Below are 12,963 nucleotides of genomic sequence, written 5' to 3' on the forward strand. Positions count from 1 at the left end.
ATGTGTTTGTTCTCACAGTTGTGTTTGGTTAATCCATAGTTTGTATGAGGATTTGAATTACTCACTACCCAGAATTCCTCTTATTGCCAGGAACAGTTAGAGGCTAAGAAAACAATTATAATAAATGAAGCAATTACCACTTTCTTTTAAAAAAATATTATTTTCAGTTCCAAATCCTCTCTCTCTCTTTCTCCCTCCCCTCCCTTAATCATTGGGAAAGCAAGAAACGTGACAGCCATTCTACATATGAAATCATATAAAACATGATTCTACATTAGCCATGTTGCAAAAAAAAATAAGCAAGAAAAATAAAATGTGAGAAAACATGTTTCAATCTACTCTCAGAGCCCATCAATTCTTTCTGAAGGTTGAAAATTTGTTTTCATTATGAATCCCTTGGAATTCCCATGGATCAATGAAAGCAGGTAATCATTACAGTATTGCTGTTGCTATGTACAATCTTCTCCTGTCTCCTGTCTGCTCACTGCAGTTTTGATCAGCTCACATAAGTCTCCCAGACTTATCTACTTCATCATTTCTTACAGCACCATAATATTCCATCACAAACAGTTGCTGCAACTTTTTTCAACCATTCATCAACTGTGGGATACCCTCAGTTTCCAATTCATTGCCATAATAAAAAGAGTTGCTATAAATATTTGGTAGATAGATACTTTTTCTTTGATCTCTTTAGTAGAAAAATCTAGTAGTGGTATTGATGGGTAAAAGGGCACATAAAGTGCTAGAAGCTTTTGGGAATAGCTCCAAAATATCCTCCAGAATGGTTGGAACAATTCACAACTCCACTGATAGTGGATTAGTGTACCTATTTTTCCACATTCCCTCCAGCATTTGTCATTTTCCTTTTCTGTTATAACAATCATATGGGCATGAGGTAATAATTAGATTTTTTAATTTGCACTTCTCTGATTATTAGTGAATCAGAGAATTCTTTCATATCATTATTGATAGTTTTAATTTCTTCTGAAATTGCCTTACATATCTCTTGGCATTTATCAGTTGAAAAATTGAACTTATTATAAATTTGGCTCATTTTCCTATATATATATATATATATATATGTATATGAGAAATGAGATCCTTATCAGAAAAAAAATTGCTGTAGTTTTCCTCCTTTCCTTCTAGTTTTGACTTCATTACTTTTGTTTGTGAAAAAAAACCTTTTTTAAAAAACTTCATGTAATCAAAATTATCCATTTTACTCCCCTTAAAAAAAAAAAAAACAACAAGAATCACCTAACCAGCAAAACTGAGTATAATGTTTCAGGAGAAAATATGGTCATTCAATGAAATAAAGGACTTTCAGGCATTCTTGATGAAAAAACCAGAGCTGAATAGAAAATTTGACTTTCAAATACAAGAAGCAAGAGAAACATGAGAAGGTAAACAGGGAAAAGAAATAATAAGTAACTTATCAAAGTTGAACTATTTACATTAATATATGGAAAAAGGATAATTGTAACTTATAAAACTTTTCTCAGTATGAGGATAGTTGAAAGGAATGTAAATGTATGTATGTATAAATGTATACATACATATATATGTGTATTTAGGAGGGTATATGTTTGTTTGAGTACATATATGACTATGTGTATATATGTGAACAGGTATACATAGACAGAGGGCACAGGATCAATTGAATAGGAAAAGATGATATTTTAAAAATAAAATTAAGAGGTCAGAGTGGAATATAATGAGAAGAGATAAGGAGAGACAGAATAGGGTAAATTATCTCATATAAAAGAGGCAAGGGGGGACGGCTAGGTGGGTGAATAGAGCACCACCCCTGGAGTCAGGAGGACCTCGGTTTGTATCTGACCTCAGTCACTTAACACACACACAAACACCCGAAGAAAAAAAACTACACATGTGACTTTGGGCAAGTCACTTAACCCCAACTGCCCTCCAAAAAGCAATAAAATAAAAGAGGCAAGGAACAATTGTTACAATGGAAAGGAAGAACAGTAAGGCAAAATGGAATGGATCAACCTTACTCTCATTGTATTTGGCTTAAGGAGGGAATAATATACATACTAAATTGGGAATTGGGTATCTTACCCTACAGGAAAATAGGGGGGAAGGGGATAAGAGGGGGGATGACAGAAGGAAGGGCAGATTGAGGGGGTGGATAGTTAGAAGCACACACTTTTGTTAAGGGAAAGGGTCAAAGTAGAAAATAGAACAAGTGGGGGACAAGATAGGATGGAGGAAAACATAGTCAGTCTTTCACAATATATCCACTATGGAAATGTTTTGCATAAGTACACATGTACAACCTATATTGAACAGCTTATCTTCCCAGTAAGGGTGGGTGACAAGGGAAGAAGGGAAAGAAAGGAAGAATTTAAAGTTTTTAAATTAAATTTTAAAAATATTATTATTACATGCAACTGGGAAATAAGATATACAGGCACTGGGGTATGGAGATCCATCTTGCCCTACCGGAAAGTTGGAGGGGGTATGGGGGAAAATATAGGAGAGAGCAGATTGGGGGAGGGGGTATTCAGTGGAATTGCTATTTTGGGGTGGTGTGTAGGGGAAAAACAGGGAGAAAATTTGTAACTCAAAATCTTGTGGAATTGAATGTTGTAAACTAAAAATAAACATATTTTTAATAGTATTTTATTTTTCCCATTACATGTAAAGGTAGTTTTCAGCATTCACTTTTATAAGATTTTTCAATTCCATTTTCCCCCCTTCCTCCATCCCCTCTCGACTCCCAAGATGGAAAGCAATCTGATATAGGTTATATATGTACAATCAAATAAAACACCACATTAGTCATATGGTGAAAGAGAATTAGAACAATAGGGGGAAAAACATGTGGAAAAAACAAAACAAATTGAAAATAGTATGCTTCAATCTGCATTCAGATATGCAAAGTATTTTGCATGATGAGGCTTTTGGAATTGTCTTAGCTCCTTTTATTGCTAATAAAAGCTAAGTCTGTCATATTTGATCAATGTACCATGTTGCTATTACTGTGTACAATGTTCTCCTGGTTCTGCTCACTTCATGTAACATCAGTTCATATAAATCTTTCCAGGATTTTCTGATATCCACCTGCTCATCATTTCTTAAAGCACAATACTATTTCATTACATTCATATACCACAACTTGTTCAGCCATTCCTCAATTGATGGGCATCACCTCAGTTTCCAATACTCTGCCATCACAATTACAGTTGCTATAAATATTTTGGCACATGTAGGTATTTTCCCCTTTATTCTGATCTCTTTGGAATATAGACCTAGTAGTGGTATGACTGCATCAAAGGGTATGCACAATTTGGTTGCCCTTTGGGCATAGTTCCAAATGGCTCACCAGAAGTGTTGGGTCAGTTCACAATTCCACCAACAATACATTATTGCCCGAGTTTCTTCCCACCTTCTGCAGCACTTATTATTTTCATTATCATTTTCCTTATCAAGCTGATAAGTGTGAGGTGGTATCTCAGAGTTCTTTTACTTTGCATTTCTTTAATCAAAAGTGATGAAGAGCATTTCTTTGTATGCCTAGAGATAGCTTTCATTTCTTCATCTGAAAAACTTCATATTCATATCCTTTGTCTATTTATCAATTGGGGAATGGCTTATATTCTTATAAATTTAATTTGGTTCTCTCTATATTTGAGAAATTAGGCTTTTATCACAGACACTTGCTTTTAAGATTGCTTCCCATCATTCTACCTCCCTTCTAATATTGGTTGCATTTGTTTTGTTTGTACAAAACTTTTTAATTTAATATAATCCAAATTATCTATTTTGCATTTTGTGATGCTCTCTCTCTTTTGTTTGGTCATAAATTCTTCCCCTCACCATAAACTTGACAGGTAGACTATTCCTTGATTTTTTAAATTTGCTTATGGCTTCACCCTTTATGTCTAAATCATAACAAATGTCTATCACATGTAACTTTTCTAATATTCTATTTATTTCATTTGTTTCATTCTTTTTATTTTTGGTTTCATTTATGGAGTTCTGAGAGGGAACAATTGCGCTTCCCGCACTAGAATAGTTTTGCTATTTCTTCTTCTAACTCACTTAACTTCTTCTTTAAGAATTTGGATGCTATACCACTTGGTACATATGTATTTTATATTCATATTGCTTCATTGTCTATGGTAGCTTTTATCAAGATGTGGTTTCCTTCCTTATATTTGTAATTACATCTATTTTTTTCTTTTACTTTGTCTACTACCTTTGCTTATTTTACTTCAGCTGAAGCATAATAGATTCTGCTCCAGACCCTTACATTTACTCTTTGTGTGTCTTTCTGATTCAAGTATGTTTCTTGTAAACAACATATTGTAGGACTCTGGTTTTTGATCCACTCTGCTATCCACTTCTATTTTATGGAAGAGTTAAACCTATTCACATTTAGAGTAATGATTACTACCTGGGTTCCCCTCCATCCTGTTTTTCCTCCTGTCTGTTCTCTTTCTCCTTTTACCCTTTCCCTCCTCATCAGTGTTTTTACTTCTGTCTACCACCTCCCCAATCTGCCCTTCTTTCTTTCACTCCCTATCCCCCTTTACTTGATTTCCTTCTCTCCTATTTCTTTGTCAAGTAAGATAGATGTCCATATGCTATTGATTGTGTATATGATTCCTTCTTTTAGTCAATATCAATGAGAGTAAAGTTCAAGGGGGACTTGTCACCCACCCTCCCATCTTCCCCTAGACTGTAATAGATCTTTCACACCTCTTCATGGAAAATAATTTGCTCCATTCTACCCCTTCCTCTTCCTTCTGTACCCATTGTATTCATATTTCTCATCCCTTAATTTTTTTTATATTATTCCCTTAAATTCACCTTATTCCCTTACCTTCTGTTTATGTATATTCCTTCTAGCTGTACCATTAGTGATACAATTTTTTAAGAATGGAAAGCATCATCTTCCCATGTCGGGATGTAAGTAGTTTAACTCTGTGGAATCCCTTATATTTTCTTTTTCCCATTTTACCTGATTATGCTTCCTTTGGGTATTGATGTTGGAGATCAAATTTTTGGTAAGTTTTTCTTTATAATTTCTTGAAAGATGCTGTCTAGGTCCTCCTTTGCATTTCAAGTAGTCTAATGATTCTGATATCATCTTTCCTGGATCTATTTTCCATGTCTATTGCTTTTCTTATGAGTTTTTTTATTTTCTTCAATTTTTTCATTCATTGAATTTATTCAACTTGATTCTTGAAGTCTCATAAAGTCATTAGCTTCCATTTGCCTAATTATAATTTTAAGGAAAACTGCTTAAAAAGTAGAATTAGTCAAATGGAAAAGGAAATGCAAAAATCAGCAGAAGAAAACATCTCCTTGAAGAGTACAATTGGCCAAATGGAAAAAAATATATATAAAAACTAATTGAGGAAAACAACACCTTAAAATGAAAAATTCTTTATATATACCATTATATCATCTACAAAGAGTTATAGTATTGTTTCTTCATTACTATTCTAATTCCTTCCATTTATTTTTCTTCTCTTAATTCTAAAGCTGTCATATCTAGTACAATATTCGATAGTAGTGGTGATAATGGACACATACTTGTTTTACCCCTATCTTATTTGGAAAACTTCTAGCTTATCCCTATTAAATACAATGCTTGTTGATAGTATTTGATAGATATTACTTATCATTTTAAGGTAAACTCCATTTATTCCTATGTTCTCCAGTGTTTTAATAGGCATGGGCACACACACACATTTCTCTCTTTATTATTTTATTCACTCCTTCAAAAAATTTTCCTTCTATTTCCTTTTAACCATACCAATCCCTTGCACGACATGCATTGGCCCCAAGCAGAAACCCATCCTTTTTTAGGAAAACTTCTGGTGGTAAACTTCTTTTTACTTGCTTAGGTTGGTTCTGTAACTATAGACATACAGGATGGCAAGATATTTGTATTCAGAAATATTTCTAACATGATAGGCCCTGCCAGACATTGTGTTCTCCCAGAAAAATCTTTTTTGCATGGTACCTCTATGTCATGGTGATGTTTAAGAGATGACTGACACTTTTAAGCTGAGTAGCAGCCAGCAAGATAGAAAAGTTTGTCAGGGGCCATAACATAGTGATTGACTTGAATGACACATTAAAGAACTTGGATTTTGCCTCATAGGCTATGAGAATCATTAAAGTTTTTATGATAGGAAGTGATTGACAGCACAAAGAGGTACTGTGAAAAAGATTAATATGGCTCTGGTATATAATGTGGAGTAAAAGAAGAGAAAACTAGGTAAGAAACTACTGAAATAGTCCATGTGTGAGATGATGGAGCAACTTTCACAAGATGGAATAGATTTGAATGTCCTGTATGCTGGATATAATACTTGGTGAGCTGGCTTGGAAAAATATACTTAGTCCATCCTCAGGAATTTGTCAGACCCAGTTGGGCATAAGGATCACCTTCCACAAGACCTTTAAGTCTATGCCAATGATCTTAAAATAGTAGTAGTTGAAATGGTGAACCATATTTGGAGTGAAGGCTCTAATTCCTTCAAACAGAAAGTGCTCTCTTTTTCCCATAAATTCTCATTCTCTCCCATTCATCTCTCTGGGAAAGTAGCCTGTCTTTCATTCTTTGCCTGTCATTTTTAATTTTGTGTTATAGCTATTTTATTAAAATAATTTATGGGCTCAGATTCAATCTAACTGAGATCTAGTCTGGCCTACCTATTACAAGCATCACAAATGTTTGGACTCCTTAAGAATCTACACAATGTGGTGAATCTTTAATAAACTTTGTTTTCCTTTGGCTGAAAGAAGACATAGTTGAATTCATCTTGAGCAGGACCCAGTGTGTCAGTATTTTGGGGTCCTGAGTAGCCTTAGGTCAGACAGCAAGAAGGTTGTCTGGTGCTCAGCCTAATGCTCTCAAGTTCTCAGTCCAGTGGTTATTGTTGGAACAATGAACCTGAGCACACCTTCTGAAGCATGGAGGACAAGGACAGATTCCCTGCCCAGAACTGTATGCCAATTTTTTTCAATTCTCTTTGTTCTAGGGAATTAAGAAAACTACAGGTACCTTTGTGTGTGTGTGGGGGGGGGGGGAGTTGTATTGTTTTGCTTTGTTTGTTTGTTTGAGGCTTACCCCCTGGATCCTTCTTTAGGGAGGAAGGGAATTCCAGCTCCCTTGCTTATAATGGGTCAATCCTTTTCAATTACCAAACATTTCCCAAAATGTCTTTTACAAAATTGGGGAAAATGTAGTTTCTCTAAAGAATTTAAAAGAAAAAGCTGTTGTTCTTTTGCAACACTCTTTGGCCTCGGTATCACATAGAGGACCACAAAGCATGGCTAAATTTTGGGACTTTACAAAACAATACAAAATATCCCCCTGAAACAGCTGCTGTTCCCATTATTGACCTGGCATGGGACTATCAAAAGAATGAAGCTAGGGGAAAGAGAGACAACGTGGCAATTTGCTTGTTAGCAGGCCTAAGAAATGCATTTGAAAAGCAAATAAATTTTCAAAAAATTAAGGATGTTTCTCAGAGTGAATATGAAAACCCTGCCTTTTTCCATGACCAACTAGTAGAAGCCATTAAGAAGTATATAAATTTAGGTCCCAACTCTATAGAAGGGGCAGCAGTCCTTAGCATGTATTTCATTAATCAGTCTGCCCCAGATATTAGGAGAAAACTGAAGAAATTGTCCATGGGAACCCAAACACCTCAGGCCCAATTACTGGAGATGATCTCTGGAGTCTTTAACAACAGAGACCTAGGGGCGGCTAGGAGGTGCAGTGAATAGAGCACTGGCCCTGGAGTCAGGAGGATCTGAGTTCAAATCCTGCTTCAGACACTTGACACAAAAAGTAGCCTTGTGACCTTGGGCAAGTCACTTAACCGCAATTGCCCTCCAAAAAAAAGCAAAAAAAAAAAAAAACAGAGACCTAGTTGCAGAAGAGAGAGAATGCAGGTAAAGGGCTAGAAACAGAGAACAGGCTCAACTATTGGCTGCTGCCATGTCCAGGAAAAGACCCAAGGAGTGCACCACTAGGGCACCCCCTTGGAAGAAGCACAGTCACTTGGGCAGTGGGGAAAATGGCTTTAAATTCCACAAAGAGGGTCTCTGGTCCAAGAAGTGCCTCTCCAGGGCACTTCACCAGATGGAGCCCCAGGAACTAATGACTCTGGGACCATGTCCATGTGACCAGAAAGGACATTAGAAGAAGGATTGTCCTCAAGGGTGGAAAAGGGGTGGAGCTGACACCCAGTACCCTGTCTTCTAATCTTCTCAAAACTCAGAATGACTTGGGGGGAGGGGGTGGGGCAGGAGCTGGGGTGCAACAATGCTCCCACTTTCTCCATCTCTCACCGAGCCCTGGGCAAAAATAAAAGCCTAAGGGATTGTAAAGAGATTTGGATGAACTTATTAGTCATCTGCAAGATCCACAGAGCCCTGGCAAAGATCAGTGTTAAAGTCCATTTTTGGAGAGTTTCAGTTATCTTCTTGGCACTTCTATTGCTGCTGTCTGTAGAATACTGAAGAACTACATTTTTTTGGTAATATTTTTTTAACCAGCTTCCTAGAAGTCTACTAGTTGCCAGGAGGAATGTGTATTTCTAAAATTGCTCTGTTTTTAATCACTGAATTTTATCAATTCAATAAATACTGAAGTGCCTGATATGTGTCAGGAAACAAAGATGGGGAAAAATAAAAAATAAAAGCTCAAGTGATACTTGCCTTCAAGGAATTTGCAATCTAGTATCAAATATAATTTCATATCACAATTGTGTGCTTGTATAATTTTTCTATGTTAAGAAATATCCAAATTCTATTTCAAACAACACACAAGACATTTTATTTTGAGCCTCATGGCTCACCCTTTACTTTGTTATTTATTTTAAAATTCTTTATTGAGGAATCTGAAGAAAAATAAATGTTTTATTATAGTTCTATTGCAAAATAGAGAAAATAAAGAAACCTGTGTTTCCATGATAGAAAATTTTATTAAAACATCACATTACAAAAATGTATTGTCTTATATCCTGAAAAAATGAGCTCTATAGCTCTAAAAGAATAAAACACTATTTTCTAATATATGGAAATTTTTTTTTCTTGGGACAGAAAGATGGAATTGAATGATAACTGCCTTTTGTAATCCCTTGATCTAGGCCAAGAAATCTCTTAGGAAATGATCAAAACACTTCCCTTCCCAATTAAGATACCTGGGTAAGTTTTATCTAATGAGGATCTTATTTTGTCTTTGTAAAAATGAGAATATATTCTGTTCATTGAGATTAGTAGAATGCAGTCCCTGGAAAAAATACCTTCTTCATGATATGGTTGAGCTATGAGCTATATAACTTTTTTTTCTTTTAAAAATTTTAAATTTATTTCGTTGTGAAATTAAGCATGAAACATTTGAAATACAAAGAAGAAAAAACAGAATTGTTTATTACTCATGAATCTCTGTTAAGTACTATTTTAAAGTAATTATTATATATGATAATCATTTAATATCAATTTAATAATCTCATTAAGGACCAGAGCCTGAACTAATCAACCTGAAGAGCCTGGACTTAACAGCTTTTTTTATTCTGTGTGTAAACTCAGAGAATACATATTCCTTTTTCAACAAAGTCAGATGGGACTGACTTTATGGCCATTAAAGATGAGACCCTTAGCCTGAGGCACTACCTTGAGTAATGGTACTTTTCCTTATATTAATATTTTTTGGAAATATACTATGTTATGGTATGTTAATTGTAAAGAAAACACAGATATCCTAGGTCATAATTTCCATTTAATTTCACGTCAACTCTCTTATTTTATCATATATTCAATTAAGAAATTTCTTTTCTCATACAATGATTAGACATTTATTGAGATCATAAATTTGAGTGTCAAAACCACTCTGAATTGGAATGGTTCAAAATATATTTAAGCTTTCTCATTCTTTTGTTTTGGTGGTCAGATTTTATCTGACTCCATATATGTATGTATTCAGCAAGCTTTAAGGGAATAAATATTATGAATTTACAGATCACCTAGACTGCCTCCTTTAACCAAAAATTTCAGGTTGACAGTTGTGGTGCCTTTGACATTGGAGGGAACTGATGAATGGGATAAAAACATGAACAGCACCTTACCCTATCAACACTAATGGCTCAGGCACCTCAAGATTCATTTTTCCTGGAGTCTTAACCTTGATGGGGTAAGTGCTCCATTTCCAACTTCTGAAGGACTCCCACTAGTTTGGTTGAAGTCTGAAATTCCCTTTCAGCTAGTTTTGGAGCAGGGACTAAATTGCTTTCCATTAAGTTGTGCCAGAGTTAGTGTTATTTAACTAATGATAGAACAAATTATGTTGGCTACAAAAAGACTCTTTTAGACTGGTCAAAGTTACTTTATCTTAAAGCCAAATTAAGTTTAAAGGCTAAAAAAACATCTAGAATAATTAATTCAAGATGAGAATTTCTAACAAGCCTCTAATTCCCCCTCTCTCTGTTGTTAACTGTGATCTCTGTTTATATTTGCCCTGTCATTAATTGTGAATTTTATCTATCAACATGTGTCTCTGCATCTGTATCACGTGTGCTATGAATGAGTCTGTTTTCTTATAAGATCTAAAACGCAGGCAGCCAGAGATTTCTAAGAGCTGCAAGTAAGGAAACAAACAAACAAGCAAATCTGTAAGACTCTTTTCCTTTTGGTTTCTGGTCTAGCCAAACTGGAAGTAAAATGAAACATTAGATATAGCTAGAAATATCTTATCAGATTCTGGGGTTAATCATTAAGAAATTGGAAAATTATTATATTTGGGTTGCTGGAGAAAACTCCTGAGAATGTAGGCAGCTTCAGGAGCTCACCCATGCTAAGACAAATCCTCCCAATCCTGATCACTTAGCATTCCCCCTTCCCTCCCCCAAATTAAAAGGCTATCTCAGTAAGGTGATTTTTAATACTCACAAGGGTTCTTGTTAACTCCTCTCATCCCAAATCAGAGAAGAGAAAAGAATATAGGAGAATTGTAGGGAAAGCTTAAATCACTCTTCCCTATCTGGGCAAAGGAGGGGAGATACAGTACTCACAGAATGGCAGTAACGCTTACTAGCCTGTACCTCTAGGCACCTTGCAGCCCACCCTTGTAGGCAAAGATTGGAAATGTCACCCATGTCCTATACATTCTGCCCACCCTGTCCCAGTAGCTTCAAACTCCCCCAGACTCAGTAAATTCTGCAGTTGTGGGGGAAGAGAAATATGGATGGATTTGGCCTGTGGAGAGCATTCCCTAAGTCGCTGCTCTTGCTAAACTCTACACTTCTCTGTTCCAGTCACAAAAATGTATTTTATCTCTGTTTGACCCATCTCCTGCTTTGCAAAGGGAAAAGTAATGATGGTCTCCGTTATGTAATCACAATAATATAACGATTGTAAAATGCTTAACATAATTACTGACAAATGTTAGATACAATGTTATTATTTTTTTTGGAATGCCAGGAGTGATAAGATCAATAATTTTCATATGTGATCATCTAGAAGTGCAATTAATATCATCTGAAATTTTTTCTTGTGTGATCACTGTATTTCCAAAGTATATTGTATTTCTAAACTTCTCTTAAATTGTGAAATTTGAAATAATGTTAAGAGTATGATGAGAGTTGATAATTTCAAACTGTTATGTTTGGTTATAAACAAGTAATACTAATACTGCCTATATTTACCATGGTAGCAGATTATCCATTTGAAATCTTGGCTATTATGAGGATGTGTGCAGTGGTTTAAAGCTATAGTTTCCACATATTAATGACGAGAAGAATGATTCTCTGTGCAAGGTGATTTAGAAATGCATTCATCTAAATTGATAATGGGTTGTTTCAAGTATTAAATACATAATAATGTTTAGGGCATTGTTCAGCTATGTTGTTGACAAAGCAATCTCTCTTATAATGTTGATATTAGATTAAGATGGTACAAAAATATAGGAAAGAATGAATGGGTTAGGATAAACTTCCAAGCTTTGCCCATATTTAAGAAAAAAAGTTTCAACTAAAATTCTTATAAACTTTGCAAAATGAGAATCCTGGGGAAAAGATACAGGTGTGATTTTTCAAGCCTGCTTCATCTAAGGATATGTTTATGTATGTTAATTTGTAGACTATCACATTCACTATCTATATGAAATTCCACAATGTAATTAATTTTTAGTGATAAATTTAAGTACAAGGGAAAGAAAAGATACTAAGTAAATTTTTAAAGTCCTGGTAGACTTTGTTAATTGTGATGAGGCTAATTTAATAGGGTTATGTTCTTCTTGACTTATAGAAACTATATCTCCTTTCCACCACAAAGACCTTTTTACCTAAGGAACTTTGTGATATCTAGGAATTATGTAATAATTAGTAATTTAGTTTGTTATAATACTTTGGAATTTATGTTAATTAAGGATGTTTTCACACCAACTTAGTTTTAATGAATTCCAACTTTAAAGGTTTCCTTTTGTTTTAAGGAGGAAGAGACAGCTATCATTTTAAAATTTTCCAACTAATGTTCTTCATAAAAGTTTAGCAACTATATCTCTTAATAACAAGGATAAATTTTAAACTGATTTTAAAGACAAGTAAATACCTTTAGAAGATTTTTTTTTATCTTGTGTGAGTTTTTAGAGAGGCTGCTAAGTTTTCATTTGCAACATAATTTATTGCTGAATTAATGTACAGAGCTGTAAAGCAGAAAATATCTTGCTGTTTTGGTCTGAATTTGCAGTTCTTCCATGACCTAAGCAAGAGTTAAGTTCATGTTTAAATCTATTATGTAAATAAGATACAAATACTGAAATGTATCTTCCAGAATGAGTATAATAAGGGAAGTAAACAAACTTGTGAAGGAAGGACATAAATCCTTCAGTCTGTGAGTTTAGCCATTAACCTCTTTGCTTTCTTTAGGCTGAGATTCCAGTACATACAGTTATGTTGGTAAAAAATAATAACTTTT

This window comes from Petaurus breviceps, unplaced genomic scaffold, assembly GCF_028583685.1.
Source record: "Petaurus breviceps papuanus isolate PSGF00001 unplaced genomic scaffold, PetGlider_PUasm1.0 90823, whole genome shotgun sequence".
Classification (NCBI taxonomy): domain Eukaryota; kingdom Metazoa; phylum Chordata; class Mammalia; order Diprotodontia; family Petauridae; genus Petaurus; species Petaurus breviceps.